General features: G+C 44.5%; 1 pseudogene; it reads right to left on the reverse strand.

The window, feature by feature from the left end:
* Nucleotides 1–1,683: 1,683 nt before the first annotated feature.
* LOC112407312 (60S ribosomal protein L7a-like) overlaps nucleotides 1,684–22,609 on the reverse strand; it is a 38,445-nt pseudogene continuing 17,519 nt past the window's right edge.

Genomic DNA, 22,609 nt, shown 5'->3' on the forward strand with positions numbered 1-22,609 from the left:
CCTGTAACACTTACATATTTATAACATATTTTTAGCAGAATAATTTGCATATGTAAAGTTACGCATAAGTGCAACCAATAGCAGTTTATTACAGAGTCATTGGGCTTATATTTACTCATTCATGTATGCATTTATTCATTCATCTGCTAGTGACTAATTGAGTGGATACTTTATTTCAAGGACCCTGTTGGGCACACCTGGTTTCTGTCTTCAAGGTGCTTAGAGTACAGGGGAGGAGACGGAGCTGTAGGTAAATTGTGCCTGGATAGGTGTAGAGTGGACACTGGTGCACTGGCAGGTCCCCCTTCAAGACTGAGACACTTTGCTCCCATGTATAGGGAGTGTGTTAATGTTAAAGGTTCATAGATGAGTCCACCCTTGGGAATTGCCCTTGACTGTTGGGAGCTGCTTCCTCCAAGGTTATGTCCTCTAAGGCTGGGGCAGTCCACATCCCATGACTGGGCAATGACTGGTCATTGAGAGGGTACAATGGCCAGCCTCCTTGCCACCACTGGAGCTGGCACTGAAGGGTTGCCCCAGCCCTCAGGTCCTGGTGGGATCAGCTGAGGCCTCTGCTGCAATTGCATCACAGTGCAAGTCCTTACTTTGCCCAGTCTTGCTTTGCTCACTTCCCTAGAGGCATTGCTCCTGAGAACACTCTGTAAAAAACTCTACGTGCAGGTCTCCATTTCTGATCTCTTTTACAGGGAATCCACCTAAGACAAGGTGTAACTTAGAAAACTCTAATCAGGAAAAGTCATGCTCACAAAGTTGCCAGAGCCTGCTTTCCAGTTAGAAGACACCAGTCACCTTGGAGCAAGTCTTTGTTTGGAGAAGAATCGCCTGGATGGTTTCTCCACTTTGTGTAAATGTAGGAAAGAAGGTACCCTTTGCTCTGGAGAAAGAAAGTTATAGAATATTCTTTGTAGCATGAGAAAACCTGGCCCTCTCAAGTGTCATGGTGTATAGGGCCGGTTTGCTGGGGAGAAAGGATATTTTGCATAGGAGACCAGGAGCCTCCTGGGAAGGGAGGCATAGAGAATTGGACCCTCTCCCTTGTGAGGTTCAATGTTATTATAACCTCTCTGATAAATGGGATGGTCCCTACTGAGGTCCCCTGGTGAGAGAGGAGGAAAAGGCTTCAGCGAGGAACTTACCAGGAGCAAAGGGGGAGTCCCTGGGAAGCCCCTCATGTCCCAGCCAGCCTGGTGGGGAGGGTAGGCTTTGAGAGAAAGAGAGAACACAAGATTGTAAGTTAAAGAGCCAGAGAAACATTTTAACTGAGGACAACACTGAAGGAATGAAGTCATCTTTTCTCAGAGGACTGCTTGGCCAATGAGGAATATTAACTTGCAAGACCATCATCTCAAACACTGTTTTACAAAGCCAACTTTCACTAGCAACCCTGTAGGGTAGTAACAGAATCAGCCACATGGAAAATAGGGGCATACCAGGACACTGATGAGGATTTCCTGTTGCCTTTCTCAAATGTGCGTGACCGGAGTTCCCAGTAACTGGCTAAGGGAGGCTGTGGGCAATTTAACACTCAGGAGAGACGTGATTGTATTGGTACTTTAATCTGGTGAAAGGGGCCGTGCAGGGCACAAAAAATTCCCAAACATTATGAGTTGTACTTTAAGGAGGAATGACTACTGTCAGGGAGGAAGCCTTCCCAGAGGTGAGCTAAGCGAGGTATTGCAGGCTGAGTGAGAGTCCAAAGGGAGATGATGAGATGCGGACATTGGTCAGAAGAGCATCTGAGACTTCCCAGGACAAAAGCACCAAGGAGAGAAGGCACACTGTCTCCTGTAAACAACCTGCGTAGATCTGGAGCCCAGGAGGCACTAAAGGAGAAACTGCAGGTTGGGTGAGACAGTCAAAGGCCCTAGAAGCCAGGATAAGACATTAAAACTTGCGCAGGTTACCAAATCTTGTCGAGAAGAGCTGGAATTCCTGATTTTTATCACACAGACCCAGAGTTTTTTCAGTTGGCAATTATTCCAAATTAAAAAAAAAAAAAAAAACAACCATTGTGGGAGCTAAAACAAAACATCCTTAGAGGAGGCCACGGGCCTTTAGTTTGTAACTTCTGCTAAACTGAAGGGAGCTTTTAGACAGAAAATTGGAGAGATCAGACTGGCATATTAAAAGTTCACTCTTGGCAGTATGATTAGAGAGAGTAAGAGACTTGACAGGAAGACTGGTTAACCCAACAACAAATATTTTGAGACTTCTGTGTATGGCGAGAGCTAGAGTCACAACAGTGGGTTGTGGACCTGAGCTTGGTGTGGGAGACAAATCTCAGCAGCAAATACATAAACGTGTAATTAGGCACAGTTACAAATGTGTGATTATTCCAGGGAAGAAAAGGGGAGGGCCTAAATCGTGGGGAAATATGGAAGAGAACACATCAAAGAGATATTTGGAAAGTTTGGTAACAACTTTAGACAGGGAAAAGAGAAAAAGGGAGTTTCAAGGTCTTACTTGGGTGAGTGGGTAGATGCTATTTTAGAAAGAAGCATAAAAACGATCACGGGGAACTTTGCCACTACTGAGAGTTCTATAAACAGAGTAAGTATGGTTTAGACAGACGGGGCAAAAGAATGAGAGCTAAGACCTATATTTTAATTTTTATCCTGAGGCTTCCAAAATGTCATATTTGCTTCTTTCTGAAGATAATACCTGCCCTGCTTATCTCACAAAGCACTTGGATTAGTCTGGGTTCTCCAGAGAAACAAAACCAGTAAGAGTATAGAGAGAGAGAGGAGAGATTCATTGATTTAGTTAGTATAAGGAACTGGCTCATTCAATTATGGAGGCTGACCAGTCCTCAGATCTGCAGTCGGCAAGCTGAGGACCCAGGACAGCGGATGGTGTATTTCTAGTCCCAAAGCCAGCAGGTTCAAAGCCCAAGAAGAGGTGATGTTCAAGTCCAAATGCAGGGGAAAAACTGGCGTTCCATGTCCAAGGCAGTCAGGGAGAGGAGTTCCCTCTTAGTTGAGGGAGAGTCAGCCTTTTTGTTCTATTCAGGCCTTCAAGTGTTAATTTCAACCAGAGACACCCCCACAGAAGCACCCAGAATAACGTTTGACTACATGTCTAGGCACCCTCTGACCTAGTCAAGTTGACACATAAATTAACCGTCACAGAACCTTTGAGTATAAAATGAAATACTTGAAAAGAAACTACCTTAGCTAAGTCAAGGGCCATACATATATAATATAGTAAGTAGAGAAAATGTCTATAATGTATATGTTGCATATTCTCTGTTTGCCCCTCCTGCCCTATGCCTGGCAGGCTGGTCTCCGTCTACTGTAGTATCTGGACTCCCTGACGCTCTGGTTTCTGGTTGGGAGGTACCGCAATAGGTTGAGAGTAAGAGGAAAGAAAGACTGGGTGGGCAGGGCATTTATTTCCCCATTCCCTCTTTGTCCCACTTGTGACTTAGCCCACGCTGGCATCTCCTCTTCCTTTGACTGCAGCTTCCTCCCCTACCCCATCAGGCCTAGGGGTGCTAACAGCTTCTCTCCGCTTGAATCTCTGGGTGCTTCTCCATCCCTTATGGGGCTCTTACCCCTGCCAAAGAGCAAGCATCTAGGTGCTGTATTGATAATGTTAACATTAAATTCATATCTAAGCTCTCAGAGGAAATTCTTGTCAATTCTATTTCTAATCTCAAATCAATTTCTTGCCATCTTTTTTCATTTAACTTAATAATGACGGCTTTAACATGAGCATGTGTTTGACTCTCAAGAAACTGTCATATGTACAGGGAAGAGTGAGCTGCCCACTGAAGGGAATGCATGACGCTTAGGGATGGAGGGAGAGCTGTTTCCGGATCCAGGTGATATTCAAAGACAGCAAAGCAACGGAGAACTGTACTCATTTGAATAATCAGAACTTCTTCAACCACTGGGTCACTTCTTCCTTGGGGTAGGGGCTGAGTACAGGCCCTACCTCAAGGAAGGGCCTTTCCTTCCTTACGGTGACATTCTTGGGCTGCTCCAGCCATAGCATGTGGTCAGGGTCTCAGCCGGCTCCTTTAGGGCCTTGAGGACCACCTTGCGCATGTGCGCCTGATCCCGAGGACAGGCAGCTGCGTGCGGGAGGTGGCAGGAGGTGTGACAAGCCTGAGCTACCGAGGCGCCCACTGGCCAGGAGAACTGAGCCTGTGACAGATCGATAGATCCGTCTGTGACACCAAGTATGGCACCAGGAACTGCAGCTCTGCGCCGAAGGGTGCTGTCTTCTTGCCCTGTTTCTTGCCACCTTCACTGCCAGTGCCCTAGCTCATGCCACCATCCTTTCCTCACTGGGTGACTGCACTGGCCTCCTAACTGGACTTGATGCTCCTGTGCTGGGTATTTCCCTTGATCTTCGGGATACCCTTCTGAGCTCTTCTCTACGATATGGGGTTGGGATAATGCAAACGAAATCTCCCCACCTCCCAGCTAGCTGGCTTCCTGTTAGGTTCTGCAATGTGAGGCATTAAAAGGAGAAAGAAAAGTGGAGGGAAAGGAGAAGGGACTTCTTTCCTGTTTTTCACTTCCTGCTTTTCGGCATTGCTCCAGTAGCACCATATAACTGGCCCCAGCTCCCAGAGACTTTGAGTGCTCCCAGCATGCCCCAGCTGCCAACAGTCAACAGTCAGGCCCCACTCCCTCACCTATGGAGCTGCTGCCCCGGCAGGGCGGGCGGGGAGGTTCCCTTGGTGGAAGCCCGATAGCCAGCACTTCCTCCTCAGAGGTCTGAGCAGGGCAAGCCTTCCTTCAAAGATCCAAGCACCAGCCCCCTGGGCCCCTCTGCCAAGCTCCTAGTACAGGTAATACCACCTGTTCTCCAGCCTTAGGAGGCAGGAGTTTCTTCTTGCAAGTATTAATCCCTGGGTTACTACCTTCTTCCTTTTTTTCTTTTCCTTCTCCTCTTTCAGCCTTCTAATGCCTGTGAAAGCAATTCTTTATAGTAAAGCCCCTCTATTTGAAGTAACTTGTTTGATTTCTGTTTCTGGCTGGTCGCTGGCTGATACTCCCCTTCTTATCTATTTTCCACTTAGCAGCCAGTTATCTTTTGAAAATGTGCGTCAGAATGCATCACACCCCTGCTGTACTAGTCAAGATGCTTGCTTCCAAACCACAGAAACCAGCACTGGTTGACATTTAAACAGAAGAAGAATTTACTGAAAGTGACTGTGGAACTCAGAGCATCAAGAACAAGGCTTGCACAGTGAAGCTCCTGGAACGGTTTGTTGAGGATGTGGCCCCTGATTCCTTTTCACAGGACACTTACAGGCATCCAGGTGCCAGTAGACATTGGTCACCATGTGCTGGACTCTGCTGCCCTTGCACACTCATCCCCATGCACTCCTGACTGTACCACTGTCACCTTAATAATTTCTAGTTGACCTTGCATCTTTGAGACATGCCCTCACGCTTCAAAGTCCCAGGTAGGAGCATCAGCTGGCCTTGTGTATGCCACAGAAGAGGAGAGAAAATACTTTCTCTTGCCTTCGATTTCTATAAGCCTTGGAACTAGGACCCTGCCTCCCATTAGTTTTGTGATTCCCCAAAATAAGAAGGGCTTTTGAATGCTGGCCAGCCAGTGACAAATGTCTGCCATACTGCCTAAAACCCTCCAATAGCTTCCCCTATCTCTTAGAGTAAAATCCCCAAATCTGGCTTTCACGCCATCAAACTTTCTGACCTCACCTCATGTCACTCTCCTTTGCTTCATGTACCAGTCCCATGGAGTTTCTGTCTGTCCCTTGAACATGCCACACTCATTCCGACCCCAAGGAATCACTGTTCCCTCAGCCTGGAAGACCCTTTCCTGCTCTTCTCAAGGAACTTCCTTCTCACTTCCGAGTCTCAGCTCAAATATCTCTTCCTCAGTGAAACCTTCCTAAAAGAGCCTCCACCGCACACATCTTTCCTTTGTAGAGTTTGTTTGTACCTGATATTTTCTTGTGTGTTTATCTGCCTCCTCTCTCCTTGTCTGTCAATTGCTGCAGTATCCCAGCACCTGGGAGAGCATCTGGCTCAGAGCAGGTGCTGAATGTTTGTTGAATGGATGGATGGACGGATGGCCCAATTTTGTTTACTATAGGATTCTACCTGATTAAAAAAAAAGCAAAACAATTTTGTGATGGAAGAAACAGCAAATAGGATTACATGAAAGCTTTTTAAAATAATTAACTTTTTGACATTTCTTATGGAGGTTTTACTAAGGAGTTAGGGCTCTGAGGTGAGCCCTAAGGAGGCTGTTTTGATCTTCTGGAGAAGCTGTAGGTTTCCTTCTAATGGCTGCCAGCTGGGAGTCCTCCATTTTGTGAATTAAAGCAGAAGGTAAAGTTTAGGTAAGGAAAACCACAAAGCACACCACATCTTACTGAGCATGAAAGAAGCCATATAGTATAATTGTTATAGTCTTGGGTGTAAGATAGACCTGAGTTTTACTCTCACGTCTGATTCTTATTAGCTGTGTGTTTGCTGGCTCTGCCACTTCTAGCTGTGTGACCTTGGCCTAGTCACTGAACTTCTCTTTGCTTCAACCCTATATCATAGGGTTGTTGTGAGGATTGAAATGGGTCAATATATACAAACCACTTAGAAGAGTGTCTGGCATTTAGTTAGCTTTGATAAAGCATACTATAAGCATAAGCTATTATTATAGCTAGAATCGTGTTTGTCTGTGACAAAAGAAATTTTAACAAGATAGAAGTTTATTTATCTTTCATATAAGTCAGAGATAGGCAGCCCAGGGTGGGTACAGCAGTTCTGCGGTCATCAGAGAACAAAGTTCCTTCTTTCTCCACCACCATTTAATACATGCTTTATATCTTCAAAGTCCAAGATGGCTATTGAAGTTCCTGTCACCACATCTGCATTTCAGGCATCAGGAAGAAGGAATGGAGAAGGACCTTATGGCAGAGTCAACACTCTTTACAGAATCTTCCCCAAAGGCCCACATAGTACTCCATTTGCATCTCATTGACCAGAATGTAGGCACATGATCACACCTAGCTGCAAGGGGCACTGGGAAGTGCAGCTTTTTCACTGGATGCATTACCACCCCAAATAAAGTTGGCATTGTGTTACTAAAGAAAGGGAAAATGGATATTGCACCTTGTGCAAATTATTTAACTTCTCCAAATTTTAGTTTTGTCATTTGTAAAATGGGAACAATGGTTCATACCTCATACAACTCTCTGGAAGTTTATATGAAATAAAGTCTAAAAACTTCTAGCACAGTGCCCAACGCATACTAAATAAAGATTAGCTGTTATGAGAAGGAAAAAAATATATCTCTGAATACTTTTAAAAATAAGCTAGATAAAACCAAATGGCAACAAAAAGAAGAAAAAATACCTCTGCCAAAAAAGTACTGATTAACTTCAGAAAGAAACCTACTCCACCTGCAGGTTTCTTCCACCTTTTCATGGCTTTGGCCCTCTTTATCTCAACTGATTCTCAGCTGACAAAGTTCCAGTTTTAAATATCGCACCACGCTGCTTTGCTACTAACAAAGGGCCACTGTGTCTGGGTGGGGACATCCCAAACTCACTCTCCTAAATCTTTCTGGTTTCACCCACCGTCCAACTTCTGTCCATCTGCGTCCAGTATTCTAGACCAGTGGATTGCGAACCTGGCTGATCCTAAATATCATTCACTTGCAGAGTTCTGTAAAAATACAGACTCTGGGTCCCCACCCCAGCAATCAATCCAAAAAACTTCTATATATCTGCCTCACCTGTGTCAAACTGACCCTGGGTTTTTTGGACTAAATGACTCAGCAACTTGAACATTTACATAATACAAGTGAATGTAGTTTGAAACATAAACATGGTTTGAATGCTACTAGGAGCCAGGCACTGTTCTAAGCACTTTGCAGGGACTAACTCATGTAGGTACTATTATTCCCCTTTATACAATCAGGAAACAGTCACAGAGAGGATAAGCAACTTGCTCAAGGTCACACAGCTAATAAATGGGGGAACTGGGAGTGGGGATTCAAGCCCAGGCACTCTGGCTTCTGAGAGTCTGTGCACTTAACCTTTATCCTCCACCACCCTCCCATCTCCCAGGTTCGTATTAAACAGTCATGGCACTTCAATACATATTATTTAAAAATTTGAACAGACTTCCTCCTAGCATCTATCAGTAAATTGCAAGAAATTCTAATTCATGATCATTTATCCTCCCAAGCACGTGGGTCACAGATAAGCCTGATATAACAGTATTTCAAGGCAGCCATCCATCAAAAATGGTGTTGACAGGGCTTCCCTGGTGGCGCAGTGGTTAAGAATCTGCCTGCCAATGCAGGGGACACAGGTTCCAGCCCTGGTCCGGGAAGATCCCACATGCTGTGGAGCAGCTGAGCCTGTGGGCCACAACTACTGAGCCTGCACTCTAGGGCCTGCAAGCCACAACTACTGAAGCCCATGCACCTAGAGCCCGTGCTCCACAACAAGAGAAACTACCACAATGAGAAACCCGCGCACTGCAATGAAGAGTAGCCCCTGCTCGCCACAACTAGAGAAAGCCCATGCACAGCAACAAAGACCCAACACAGCCAAAAATAAATAAATAAAAAATTTTTTAAAATGTTCTTGACAATGTTCACTGCAGCTCTATTTACAATAGCCAGGACATGGAAGTAAGCTAAGTGTCCATTGACAGATGAATGGATAAAGAAGATGTGGCACATATATACAATGGAATATTACTCAGCCATAAAAAGAAACGAAATTGAGTTATTTGTAGTAAGGTGGATGGACCTAGAGGCTGTCATACAGAGTGAAGTAAGTCAGAAAGAGAAAAACAAATACCCATGCTAACACGTATATATGGAATCTAAAAAAAAAAAGTTCTGAAGAACCTAGGGGCAGGACAGGAATAAAGACGCAGATGTAGAGAATGGACTTGAGGATACAGGGAGGGGGAAGGGTAAGCTGGGACGAAGTGAGAGAGTGGCATGGACAAATATACACTACCAAACGTAAAATAGCTAGCTAGTGGGAAGCAGCCGCATAGCACAGGGAGATCAGCTCAGTGCTTTGTGTCCACCTAGAGGGGTGGTACAGGGAGGGTGGGAGGGAGACGCAAGAGGGAGGGGATATGGGGATAGATGTATACATATAGCTGATTCACTTTGTCATACAGAAGAAACTAACACACCATTGTAAAGCAATTATACTCCAATAAAGATGTTTTTTTAAAAAATGGTGTTGAAACTATATTTTTATATGGTATATGTTCACTATGACCGATAATCTTTATGTGAAGAAATATATCCACACACATATATATACACATACTGCATATGACTATAGAAAGTCTGGGAGAAAACACAGCCAGGTGTGACAGTTAATTCTGCGTGGTAACATCACTCTTTAATTTATCTGAAATAAGCATTTGAATTTTATTTAATAGAAAAATTGTGAAAATTTACATATTTGGAAGCAAAAGCTATGGAAGACAATGACTATATCCCGTCTGTTTTCTCAGAGAGTCTTACGAGCTCTTCATTTTAACATTCCTCCTATAAGACCCTTTAAAAGGAAATCTGATGGAAGTATGGGATTACAGGTGTGTTTGCATGGTGGTGGAGCTATTGGTTTCAGAGTCTAGCAGATACAGGTTTAAATCCCAGCTGTAAAGCTTCCTGGCGGAGACACAGATATAAGACAGGTCACCGATTGGTCCATCCTCACTCAGGCATCTGTGTAAAGGTCCAGGGGCCGAGGCATTTCGCAGAGCTGAGCACATATATACAGCGGGTGATATAAGGTAGCAGCTGTGCCGAGCAAGCGGCTGTCATCATCAGAACATAACTCAGAATTGTTAAATGCCAATCACAAACCCAGCACCTTTTTTGGCTCATAATAAAGATTGTAAATAAATTACTACTTAGAGTTGAGAATCCACTTTTGTGAAGAGATCCGAGGAAAGAGAAAGGTCAGGTTGCCCTCGGGTATCCAGCCGAAGTTGGTTTAAGGTATTGTTTCCAGTTCAATGCATGTATGTTACGTGGGACAGGCAATCCCTCTAAGCCTTGGCCTACCAGCTTCTGAACTTTCTGTTTTCCAAAACACAGATTTCTGTGTGGTCATATCCTGTTGTTCCTTTCTGCTGCCTCTGTGGTCGGCTGCTTCCATCGTACCCCTGGCCATGCCCACCTCTTGTGCATCACTGGAGACTCCTAAGCCCTTCCCTCCTCACTCTGCTTCCATCTGGCTGCCTTCCCTCCAGCACTGCTAAACCTGCTGTCTCAGAGGTTAGGGTGACATCCTTATTGCCATATCCAGGGTTCAGCCTAATCTTTCTGGACCTTCTTGATTCATTGTCACTCTCGCCATGGGTCCAGGTACCTTCCTTTCAGTCTACAAACATGCTCCAATCTCCGGTAGCCTTAAAAAATAATAAGAAAATGGGGCTTCCCTGGTGGCACAGTGGTTGAGAGTCCGCCTGCCGATGCAGGGGACACAGGCTCATGCCCCAGCCCAGGAAGATCCCACATGCCGCGGAGCAGCTGGGCCCGTGAGCCATGGCCACTGATCCTGCGCGTCTGGAGCCTGTGCTCTGCAACAGGAGAGGCCACAACAGTGAGAGGCCCACGTACCGCAAAAAAAAAACAAAAAACAAACAAAAAAACATATTACTAAAAATCTTCCAGATACATGTTAACTATTTTTTAAAAACATATTTATTTATTTATTTGGCTGCGCCGGGTCTTAGTTGTGGCATGTGGGATCTTTTAGTTGTGGCATGCAGGATCTAGTTCCCTGACCAGAGATCAAACCCTGGCCCCCTGCACTGGGAACATGGACGGAGTCTTAGCCACTGGACCATCAGGGAAGTCCCAACTATTTGCTTTTATGCTAGAAAAATGAGAAAGAAAAAATGTGTTTTCAAAACCTTAGGAGAAATTCTGAACATTCTCTGCAGGCTGATACAGATTCCCACAGGCACCGTTTATTATCTACTTGTGGGCATCTCCTTTGCAAGCTGACTATTACTTTCAAGCACAGAACCCAAAGAATGTCTGCATTTTTGGTATCTTTGTGATCATTGCTTTTGCCTCTGACATTAGTAATTATTAAGAGAGATTCACCATTCCTAGAACCAGTTATTGCCTAAAAAGTAAGAGGCACTGAGCAGTAGTACCAATAATTAAGTTTTAAAGAATCAGAATCTTCTTTCTTTTTAAATAGATAATGTATTCATATAGTCCAACATTCAAAAGATCAAAGAGTGTACAATAAAAATTTTTCTTCTGCTTTGTCCTTTAAGAGATCTTCTGTTTATACAAAAGAATACATACACATATGCATTTTTTCCTACTGCCTGCTTTTTTCTAGATCCCACTATACACCCTATCTTGCACCTAGCTTTTTTCACCAAAAAATCTATTTTCACCTAAAAATCAATACATAAAGAAAATTTCTCACTTTATTTGTTACATTATATAGACATACCACAATTTATTTAACCACTTCCCTACTCATGGACGTATAGGTTGCTTCCAATATTTTGAAATTCAAACAGTGTTGTAAGGAATAACCTTACTTACGTCATTTTGCACATGTGCCAGAATATCTGTAGCATAAATTCCTAGAAGTGGATTAGCTGAGCCAAAGGGTATGTTCACTTGTGATTTTGTTAGCTATGGCCAATGTTCTTTCTAGGGAGGTTGTTGTAGCAATTTGCCCTCCCACCAGCTTCCTTGCATCACCACCAACAGTGTCAGCTGACTTTCTAGGCTTTGCCAATTTGGAAGGTGACGAGTAACATCTCCATGGATTCAAGCTTGCATTTTTCTTATCATGAGTATGGTTGCACTTTTTTTTTTTGTCCTCAGTGCTATTTATGCATTCCTCTCTCTCCCTACAAAATAATGATAACAACAATAATGATAGCAAACACTTATGGAGTGGCTTACATCTCCCACGTATATTACAGACATCTCATTCATGCCTCTCAGCAGTTCTGTGTTGTAGGGACTGTTACGATCCCCAAATTACAAATGGGGAGACTGAGGCTTGGAGAGTGGAAGGGGCTGGCCCCAGAGTCTCATAGCAGCAAGCAGCAGGGCCAGGGCTTGAACCCAGGCTTCTCTGACCACAAAGCCCCTGTTCTTAAACACAAGGCAGCTTCACCTACTACCCAACAAACACAACAAAAGTAGAGACCTTGGGGCACTGACTCTCAGATTACCTCCCTGAGATTCCAGAGAAGTCAGAGATGAGGCACTGACTGGAGCCTCCCGGAAATGCAGCCACGAGAGCTGAGTAAGTGGGCAACTGCGTGGACACTAGTTCACAAATAGCAACCTCAGGCCTACAGGTAAGGAAGAAGTGAAGTTCATCCAGTCAGCAAATACTTACTGAACATCTACTGTGTGCCTGGCAGTGTTCCAGGCACTCAGACACAGCAGCGAACAAAACAAACCAGGTCCCTGTTCTTATAAAACTTACGTCAGACAATAAATAAACAAGAAAAAAAAATGGATAGTAATAAGTACTATGCGGTGAGTTAAAACCGTGTGATTTGGTAAAGAGGGGCTATCTTGGATTGGTCAGTTGGTGAAGGCTTCTCTAAAGGAAGTGCCAGTTACACTGAGAAATAACTGGTATGGGGGAAGCAGCTATTGAAGTTCAGGGGAAGAGCATTTCAGACAGAGGAACAGCCAGTGCAAAGGTGCCAGGTTGGGAGCAAGCTGGTGTATCTGCAGACGGGAGAGCCTAGAGGCAGGGAGAGGCGAGGCTCTGGCAGAGGCGAGGGTGACAGGTGTGACCAGACCTCACCTCAGGGCTCTCTGAATCAGGAAAGAAAACTTGGGTTATACTGTGTCCAGTGGGAAGCTATGAGAGGTTTAAACTGGTGGGTGGGTGGGGGCTGGGGAGAGGAGGGTGTGTATGTGTGTGACATAATCTGATTTAATTGTTTTTGAAAACAATCACTCTAGCTGCTAGGAGGAGAGCAGATTATGGTGCGGCGAGATAGTAAGGATGGAGACCAGTTGGAGGCTATTGAGGGAGCTTGGACCAGAGATCACAAAGCCTTAGACCACATTAGTACTACTCAAATTTATTTTTTTTTAAAAATGGTTAAGATGGTACATTTATTTTATTTTAATTAATTTTGGGGGGCGCACCGTGCAGCTTGTGGGATCTTAGTTCCCAGGCCAGGGATTGAACCAGGGGCCACGTCAGTGAAAGCGTTGAGCCCTAACCACCGGACCGCCAAGGAAGTCCCAGTACCACTCAAATTTTAGAGGGCATCAGAATTCTCTGGAGGGTCCCATCCTCAGAGTTTCTGATTCCGGAGAAGGCTCCAAGATTTTTGCATTTCTAACAAGCTCCCAGGTGACACTGATGCTGCTGGTCTGCCAATGGCACATTGAGTAGCATTGGACTAGACTGGAGATGGAAGAAGTGGATAGATTTCAGTATATTTTGGAAGCAGAGTCAACAGGATTTACTGATGGATTGATTGCGTCTGGGGGACAAGTGAAAGAGAAGAATCAAGATGACTTGGGGTTTTGGTTAAGCAACGGAGGAAACAATTACAGGCATATACTGAGAGTAGAAAATAGAAGGAGGGGCAGATGGAAGGGGAGAAAAACAAGAGTTCTGTTTTCGGCATGTGAAGTTTGAGAAGCCTGTGAGGCATCCAAACGTTTCCACCAGGTGGTGAGTTCTGGTGTTGGAGCGAAAGGTGAGGACTGGGGAGACCTCAGCATAAAGATGAAATTTAAAGTGATGGGACTGGATGAGATGGGCCAGGGAGAGATCGGACTTGGGGAAGAGAAGGAGCAGGGAACTTAGCTCTGGGCATCCAACACCTAGAGATCAGGAAAAGCAGAGGGATCAGTGGGCAGGAGGACAACCCAGAGACTTAACGTCGTTCACGCCAGGGGCAGAAAGCCTTTTAGGAATAACGGAATGGTCAGCAATGGGGTTGGAAGCAAGGTGTGGAATGAGAGATCCAGAGAACAGAGGAGAGCACCCTCTGGGCAAAGAAAAGAACCAGCAAAAGTGACTGAGGAACTTCAGAATCTGTAGCTCTTTGTATCCTCAGATGGATCCTTCGAGAGTTGTGATTAACAATCAACTCAAAGCTAAAGGCCCCATGCTTTTATTTTTGGGAAAGTAGAGAAGTGAAGAACCGTCAGATATATTACAGCTGTCTCTCCAGCCAGCCTCCTGTCCTGGAGGGGTGGTGCCTTTGAGGAGGGAAAGAAACAGACTGAGTTCCGGGAACTGGGCCTGGAAAGGAGAATATAAGTAGGAAGATGTCTTGGGATTCAAATATGACCATAGATGGCTTCTCAAACAGACAGGCTGTACCATTCTGGAAACTTCTCTACTTCCACCTCAAAGAAACAAGCATCCCTTCTCCCATCCGAGAGCGGTTCTTCAGCCAGTGTTTGTGAGCCCCGGCTCCAGTGGCTGTCCCCTCCCTCGTCTGTATTTTGATGGCTTCCTCTAGCCTGGCTCCTTCCCCTCAGACTACAATAATGCCACTCCAACCTAAAAGAAAGCTCTGTTCCTCCACCCTTCCTCCCCTGCAGCTACTGCTTTCATTGCTTTTACCCCAAACTTCCTACACCAATGCTCATGCTTCCTCACTTTCTTTCTCGTCTGCAGCCACTGGAATTTGGCTTGGGTCCCTGCCACTGTCTCCAAAGCCATGGCCACGTCCTAGTCATCCAACCTAGGGCCTGCTCCCCCAGGCCCTTACCTCAGGCCATCTCCCTGCTGCATTCGCACAATGGCCACACACTCCTTCTGGAAACTCTGGCATCCTCCTCTCGCCAGCCCACACAGTGCTCTCCCTTCCCTCAGTGTGGCCTCGGGGGGCCACTACTCTGCGTTCTGTAACTGGTGGCCTCATCTCCTTCCCTGCCCTCTCCCGGATGATCTCCTCCAGACCCTTCCACCATCGCCTGGCTGTGATCTGATGACTGATGACAATTTACACTGATATTTCCAGCTGCCCATGTGAGATTTTCTTCAGGCATGTCAAAGATGTCCAAAACAAAACCTAGATCCACAGTTTGCACTTAATAAATGGATATTAAGTACACGTTTACTGAACAAACTGTTTTCTCCTTGCCCACTCCTGCCTCCTACATGTTAAAGAAAAAACAATAAACAACAAACCAAACACAGATACGTCTTCCTCTTCTGTCTGGACTAGTGGAATCACCTCACACCCTCCTCTCTCATACATCTAATTGCTCACATGATCTTGATTCTATCTCCAAAATGTTTCTGGGATCATTCCTCTTTTCTCCTTTCCGTTCCTACTATATTGCAATTATCCTCTTCTCAGCTGCCTAACAGTAGCCTAACTCAGTGGTTCTCAAAGCTGGCTACACATTAGAATCACCTGGGAGATTTTGAAAATCCTCACACCCAGCCTCCACCCCAGATTAATTCAATCGGAATGTCTGAAGGTGAAGCTGGAGCACTGGTATTTCTAAAAAGCTCTAAAGATAATCATAACATGCAGTCAGATAAGAGAACCACAGATAGTTTCCTTCGCCAGTATCCAGTATTTCCCTCCCTACCACCACCCCCCAATCAGATCTGATCTTAACATTCTTCTGCTGTAAAACTTCAGATGACTTCCTATGTCTTACAGCAGGATTCTTAACTTGGAATCCAGTTTTAAAGGATCTGTAAACCCCATTAAATTATATGCAAAATCTCGTATGTATGGAGAAGACTCCTCCGTTCTCAAAGGACTGTGATTCAAGAAAGGTAAAGGACTATTAGCTGGGTAGTAGTTAATAGTGATTCAACACTTACTGTGTGCCAGGCACTGTGCTAAGCACTTTACATATACCAGCTTGTTAACATTCAAAACTAACCCGTCAGTATGAGCATTACCCCCATTTTACAGATGATGGTTAAGTAACGTCCCCAAGTCAACAAACCCTTGGAGTCTGGACTTACTTGCAACCGGAGCTACTCTTTACCACCTCCCTGGTTTGCAGGACCAACCCACACCCTTTAGTGGAGCAAAAAAGTCCTCCTCTATCTGCCTAATTAGAGGCACCCCTTGTCCCCCAGCAGGCTCCAGCCGCCCACTCCTCTCCACTCTCTCGCCCATGCCTCTGTCCCCCTTCGGGCTGTAACCACTCCCTGGAGTGTCCTCCCTGCACTTCCCTGCCATGTAGAATCCTAGTCACACTTCAGGGCACAGTACAAATGTCCCCTGCAATTCTCTGAAACCCTCTCTCCTCTCTGACACTTTCCTAGAAGACACTGATTATGGTGCTTTCAGCATTGGATGATAGATAGTGGTGTTCACGTCTCTCCCCTGCCAGGCAGTTCTTTGGGGGAAAGGACTGCTTCTTGTCCACCTGCAGCTCCCCAACATCTTGTAGTGCCCTGGCCCACGGCCGGGGGGGGGGGTTCAATGAACATTTGCTGAAAAATAACACAATTTAAGTGTCCTTTCTACTTACTAGGGAGTACCCAGGTTCTAAATACAGGGAGTAGGCCTTTGTCTTGTGAGAATGACGTTGGGGAGGTTCTTATGTTGCCAGGATGTCCCTACCGATCTCATCGGGTTATTGTTAAGATTAGATGAAATAATTCTTTAGAAGCACTTGCATTGTTAAACACACTATGAAAAAGAAGGCCTGATTATTAACTAATTCTCTGCTCACGTCCAGGGGCTAACGGACCATTATGAATGCCAGGAAATACAGATTTAACAGCCACCAGCTATATGCCTTAAAAAAAATGTCTGTCATCACATTGGCATCTCCTGCTCCGAAAAAAACAATTTCCTCATTGCTGTGGCATTCTGCACAGCTGAAAGAGCCACACCAGTAATGCCCGATTGAATTAATACTTACTATAAATTAGTTTTATAAAACATGTCTCAAGTGTCTTGAGAGGTTCAAACAAAATTGCTTTTTACAGGGGTGAGAGAAAAAGGCATCAGAAGTGCAGTTCTGCATATGTGGACTGTTATGAAGTTTCCTGATTTTGGTGGTATCCTACTGAGGGAACCCTAAAATAGAGCACTTGGGAATGAATGAGATAAAATTGGTCTTTTAATGAAAATTATCAAATTGTGTCAAATTCATGAGGTTTGATCCTAATTTTGAATGTTCTCATACTTTCTAAGCACTCTTAAAGGTTACCCTAGCTTGCCCCACTTGCTAATGAAAGACTGGGATATTTCATTTGTGGGGAGTGATTTCCAAGCCCAATTCTACAGGCTGGTGGCAGAGAAAATTGTTAAACTGATGTTAGCATAATATACCAAGCATAATAAAGTGTGAGTCATTTGGCAACTCACCAAAAAAAGAAAGAAAGAAAGAAAGAGGAAAGAAAATTAAAAATTTTAAAGTCTACAAGGAAAGGATGAAAGGAGACCTCACCTGAGTCCCCATCAATGGACAGCTATATCTAAAAACTTTATACTGTGTCTATAAGTCTGTGCTCACATGCATGTACTCAAAGTAGAATATTAAAAGAAAGCCTCAAACTGTAGGCAAGGATCGGAAAGACCCTACCAACTCCTGACCTCATCTAATTCTCCTTAGACAAGAGTATGATGAATGTAATAGTTAAGAGTTCTGGCTTGGATGAACCGGTTTGCAGGGCAGAAATAGAGACACAGATGTAGAGAACAAACGTATGGACACCAAGGGGGGAAAGCGGGGGAAGGGGTGGTGGTGGTGGGATGAACTGGGAGATTGGGATTGACATGTATACAATGATGTATATAAAATTAATGACTAATAAGGACCTGCTGTATAAAAAAATTAAATTAAATAAAATTCAAAAATTCAAAAAAATAAAATTAAAAAGATCATTATTACTGGAAATAATAAAATTTTTTAAAATAAATTTATTTGTTTATCTTTGGCTGTGTTGGGTCTTCATTGCTACATGCGGGCTTTCTCTAGTTGTGGCGAGCAGGGGCTTCTCTTGTTGCGGAGCACGAGCTCTAGGCATGCGAGCTTCAGTAGTTGTGGCACATGGGCTCAGTAGTTGTGGCTTGCAGGCTCTAGAGCGCAGGCTCAGTAGTTGTGGTGCACAGGCTTAGTTGCTCCGTGGCATGTGGGATCTATCCTGGGCCAGGGCTCGAACCTGTGTCCCCTGCATTGGCAGGCAGATTCTTAACCACTGTGCCACCAGGGAAGCCCTCCACTTCTACTTCTGATGGCAGTAGAGATCTCTATTTGTCCTGTAGTAACCATTCTCCCTTTCTTCCCTGAATTTTTAATGGACATGTGGCCAAGGTGAAGACTACATTTCCTAGCGTCCTTTGCAATAAGGTATAGCTATGTGGCCACATTCTGGCCAATGGACTGTGAACATAACTTCCAAGTCATCCCCTTAAAAGGGGCAGGTTTCCCCTCCATTTACTTTCTTCCTCTGTTGAAATACAGAAGTAACATTGCTCCTTGCTCCATCTTTGACATGGAGGAATAGGGTACCCCCTCTGATAAGGCAGAGCAACATGAAAGAGGCCTGATCCCCAACAAGGTTGAGCTACCTTATCAGCCCCAGCCAGCTCAGGATGAGACTGACATGAGAGAGAATTAAACATCTCTCTTGTCTAAGTCATTGTTACTTTGGGCTTTGTAGTAGCAAAATTGATATCCTACTAGAGTAACTGTGATTAAAAAGCAAGTTACTTGGGGCTTCCCTGATGGCGCAGTGGTTAGGAATCCACCTGCCGGTGCAGGGGACACGGGTTCGAGCCCTGGTCCGGGAAGATCCCACATGCTGTGGAGCAACTAAGCCCGTGCACCACAACTGCTGAGCCTGTGCTCTAGAGCCCGCGAACCACAACTACTGAGCCCGTGCGCCACAACTACTGAAGCCCACGTGCCTAGAGCCCATGCTCTGCAACAAACGAGGCCACCGCAATGAGAGGGCTGCACGCACTGCAGCAAAGAGCAGCCCCTGCTCCCTGCAACTAGAGAATGCCCGCGGGCAGTAACGAAGACCCAATGCAGCCAATAAATAAATAAATAAATAAAATACGTTTTTTAAAAAAAGCAAGTTACTTAACCTCTATGGACTTCAGTTTTCTCATCTGTAAAATATGGAAAATACAATGACAATAAGAAAAACAATAATAAAAATACCTTCCTCATAGGGATAGGGCATGTCAATTGATTAGATGAGTTTCTGGCTCATGGTGAGTACTCATAATTGTTAGCTATTATTACTAAAGTAAAATTATCGAATGCCTATTATATGCACGGCATGATCGTAGCCTCTGGTAGTTGTAAGTTCATCCTCTATACAGCCTTCCTCTTCTCATTGGTATATGAATATCTTTGTTCAACTACTAAACACTATTATAATTATATTTGGTGTGTATCAATTGTATCCCCTAAGTATCACATGGTATATTTTTTTAAACAGCTATCCTGTGTAGATTTCAGAGTATGACTTTCATTAGTTAAGATCCAGAAGCAGCTTAAAGTTAATCATGAAGGGTGGTATGTATAGACTCGAGGGAATTCAGTGATAGGCAGCTTTGAGATTCCATTAAAATCAGGATTTATGTTTATAATAGGAAGCTGAGAGGTCACACGGATAAGCTCAATATATTCAGAGCTGATTTCCTCTCCCAGGCCCTCCCCAAACTCAATCCTCCTCCTTTATTATTACAATCCACCTTACCCACCAAAAAGAACTCAGCCCTAAGCACTGAAATCAAAAACCTGTATGTGTCCCCAAGCCCTCGGGGCTGAGCTGCTTCTGGTGTGTGAAGTGATGCAATGCTCTTCCCAAAGGCACTCATGTTTGCAACCTGCAAAGAACTTTCTGGAAGGAAACAGTGAGACCTAGGGCCTCTCTTTATAATATAAAAGTTAATATCATATCCCGGCTGGACTTGGGCTGAGGTTGGCTGGCGGGAAAGAACAGAAGTGTCCCCCAGGGGGCTCAGGGTCAGAGTGGGGTTCTGTTCTGGAGAGCTGACTCTGGGAGCAGTACCAGAGCTGGTGCCCTGTGGTCCAGCCACTTGACTCCATGGGTGAGCCCAGGGAAAATGGCTAAGAGTGTGAGTCCTCTTGGCTGTGGAGTGGTCACATCTAAGCATCTCACAGGGCATCGCCCTCCTCAGCCTGAGACTGGGAGCCTCAGCGATGCCTCATTTTCTACTGTGTTCAGGGTCTGGCCTAGACTGCTGTGGCTAGCTGGCATTCGTGCCTCAGTTACTGCAGTAGGTCCAGGGATGGATGGAGCCTCCTGAGGAGATGAGGCCTCCCCACTAGATGACTTTCTGCTTGGGGCCCTTATACCTTTAGCCACTGCAGAGGAGAAGGGCTTATCAGTAGACATAATGGTAACCAGGACTGACTCCTTAAGACCCAATGAGCTCCCCTGGGGTTTTGTAAACGTATTCTAAGAAGGACCCCCAAAAAGGAAAGGAAATAAAAGGAGGAAGGGAAGAATGTATCATCATATTTGCCTGAATGCACATTTTTAAATATCTCTGGAAGGATACATAAGAAACTAGAAACAGTGGTTACCCTTTGCAGGTCCGGGTGGGAATTGAGCAGATGGGAGAGAAGTGAGAGGAACACTCTTCACTGTCTTCCTATCCTGTCTTGAATTTTGAAGCATCTGTGAAACTGAAGTCAAAAAATAAAATAGAATAAATTAAAATAATAGTAAAGTAAAACGAGGTCTTCAGATAATGTAGGGAGGCTGAGCAAGGATGCCTAGAGAAGAGAAAGGAGGGGGGAAGCAGCTACAGACCCCACTCCCATTGCAAGTCTGGGGTTCCCACAGCTTTGTCACAAGAAGGGGGCGTGGGAGGACCGGCTGTCTTTCAGCTCTGCAGAGCCAAAAAGAGAGGTGACCTCATTTTGGACCTCGAGCTAGTAAAATAGCTACAATTATTATCTTGTCTCTGCTGCCTCTGAAATGGCCCTTGCGTCTGGGCTTTCTTCATCTCTCACCTTGGTTTCTCTGACAACCTTCCAGCTGGCTTCCTTGTGCCAAGTTTCTAATCCCTCAAATCCAACCACCAATCTTTAAATTTTTTTGCGGAAACGAAAACCTGATTGTGCCCCTCCAGGAGCCCTCCGTGGTTAACATCCTCCCGCAGTTGCCCATGGAGCACATGATAACACCTAAATTCCTTCTATATTCTTGCAGGATCTTGCCACTCTCCCACTCGCCCTGCTCTACCCACACCTGGCTGCTTGTGGATTTCTGGATGGCCCATCATGTCATGCTTTGTGGCTTTCCATATGCCGTCCCTTCCCCCTGAAGTCCCTCTTTGTGTTTTGTCGCCCTGGAAAACTCCATTCTTCCGTCAGGATTTGGTTGAAATGTCATCCTGTCTCTGTGACCCACGATGGCCCCTCTTCTTGCCCCCAATCCTGACCCCGGTCACCCCAGAACACATTGAATACATGACTATTAACATTTACTTTAATCTATTTGAATTATTTCTACATTTTTATCAGACTCTCAGCCTCCTGAGAGCAGGAGTTATGCCTTATTCTTCTTTGTATTTCCAGTAGATGGAAGAAACTGGGGTTATAAATGGATGAAAGTTTTGTTCTGAATTAAATCCTCAGGATTGGCCACAGAGAACAACTGTTAAGGTACCCTGAGGTTAAGCTTGCCTTCCAGAATTCTGTAAAGTTGGCTCTGTCCCTGTCTAAATGATGAAGCTTAAACACTGCAATTGGCTCTGTCCCTGACTAAACAATGATTGGAGTTTAAACTCTAACCAAATAAATCCTTAGCTCACTTTTTTTTTTAATGCTTAAGTATTGAAGGAGATGTGGCCTTATATCAAGGAACAGAGTGGTTTTATGTACTGTGTGAATGCTCTGAAAGTCAGGACATGTCTCATTCCTTAGTAACAGCACAATGATACTGTAGCAACAGGTAGGGTCCAATAGCAACCATGTGCGGACAGATTCACTTTGGGGGAACTCCAAGGAGTAGACTAGTGGTGTTTTCAGTTCCAGCTTGGAGAGCCAAGTGTGGTTCTCACATGGTACTCCTCTCTGTAGCGTAGTTATGGTGACTGTCAATGGAATTATAAACTGCTGAGATGAAACCCCACAGAACTTTTTATATACTTTTTTTTTGGTGATTTTTTTAAATGGTACTAAAATATACATAACAAAATTTATCATTTTAACCATTTAAAAGGTATAGTTCAATGGCGTTAAGTACATTTGCAATGTTGTGTAACCACTATCCATTTCCAGAACTTGTTCATCACCCCAAACAGAAACTCTGTCCTCATTGAACTTTCCATTCATCTCCCCCTCCAGCTCCCAATAACCTTCATTCTACTTTCTGTCTCTATGAATTGGCCGATGCTAGGTACCTCATACAGGTAGAATCATATAATATTTGTCCTTTTGTGTTTGACTTATTTCACTTAGCATAACGTTTCCAATGTTCATCCATGTTTTATCATGTGTCAGAACTTCATTCCTTTTTATGGCTGAATAATATTCCATCATATGGGTATACCACAATTTGTTCATCCATTCATGCATTGATAGACATTGTTTCCACGTTTTAGCTATTGTGAACAATGCTGCTATGAAAATGGTGTACAAGTATTTGAGTCCTTGCTGTCAA

This window comes from Neophocaena asiaeorientalis, unplaced genomic scaffold (genome assembly GCF_003031525.2).
Source record: "Neophocaena asiaeorientalis asiaeorientalis breed wild unplaced genomic scaffold, Neophocaena_asiaeorientalis_V1.1 scaffold29, whole genome shotgun sequence".
Taxonomy (NCBI): domain Eukaryota; kingdom Metazoa; phylum Chordata; class Mammalia; order Artiodactyla; family Phocoenidae; genus Neophocaena; species Neophocaena asiaeorientalis.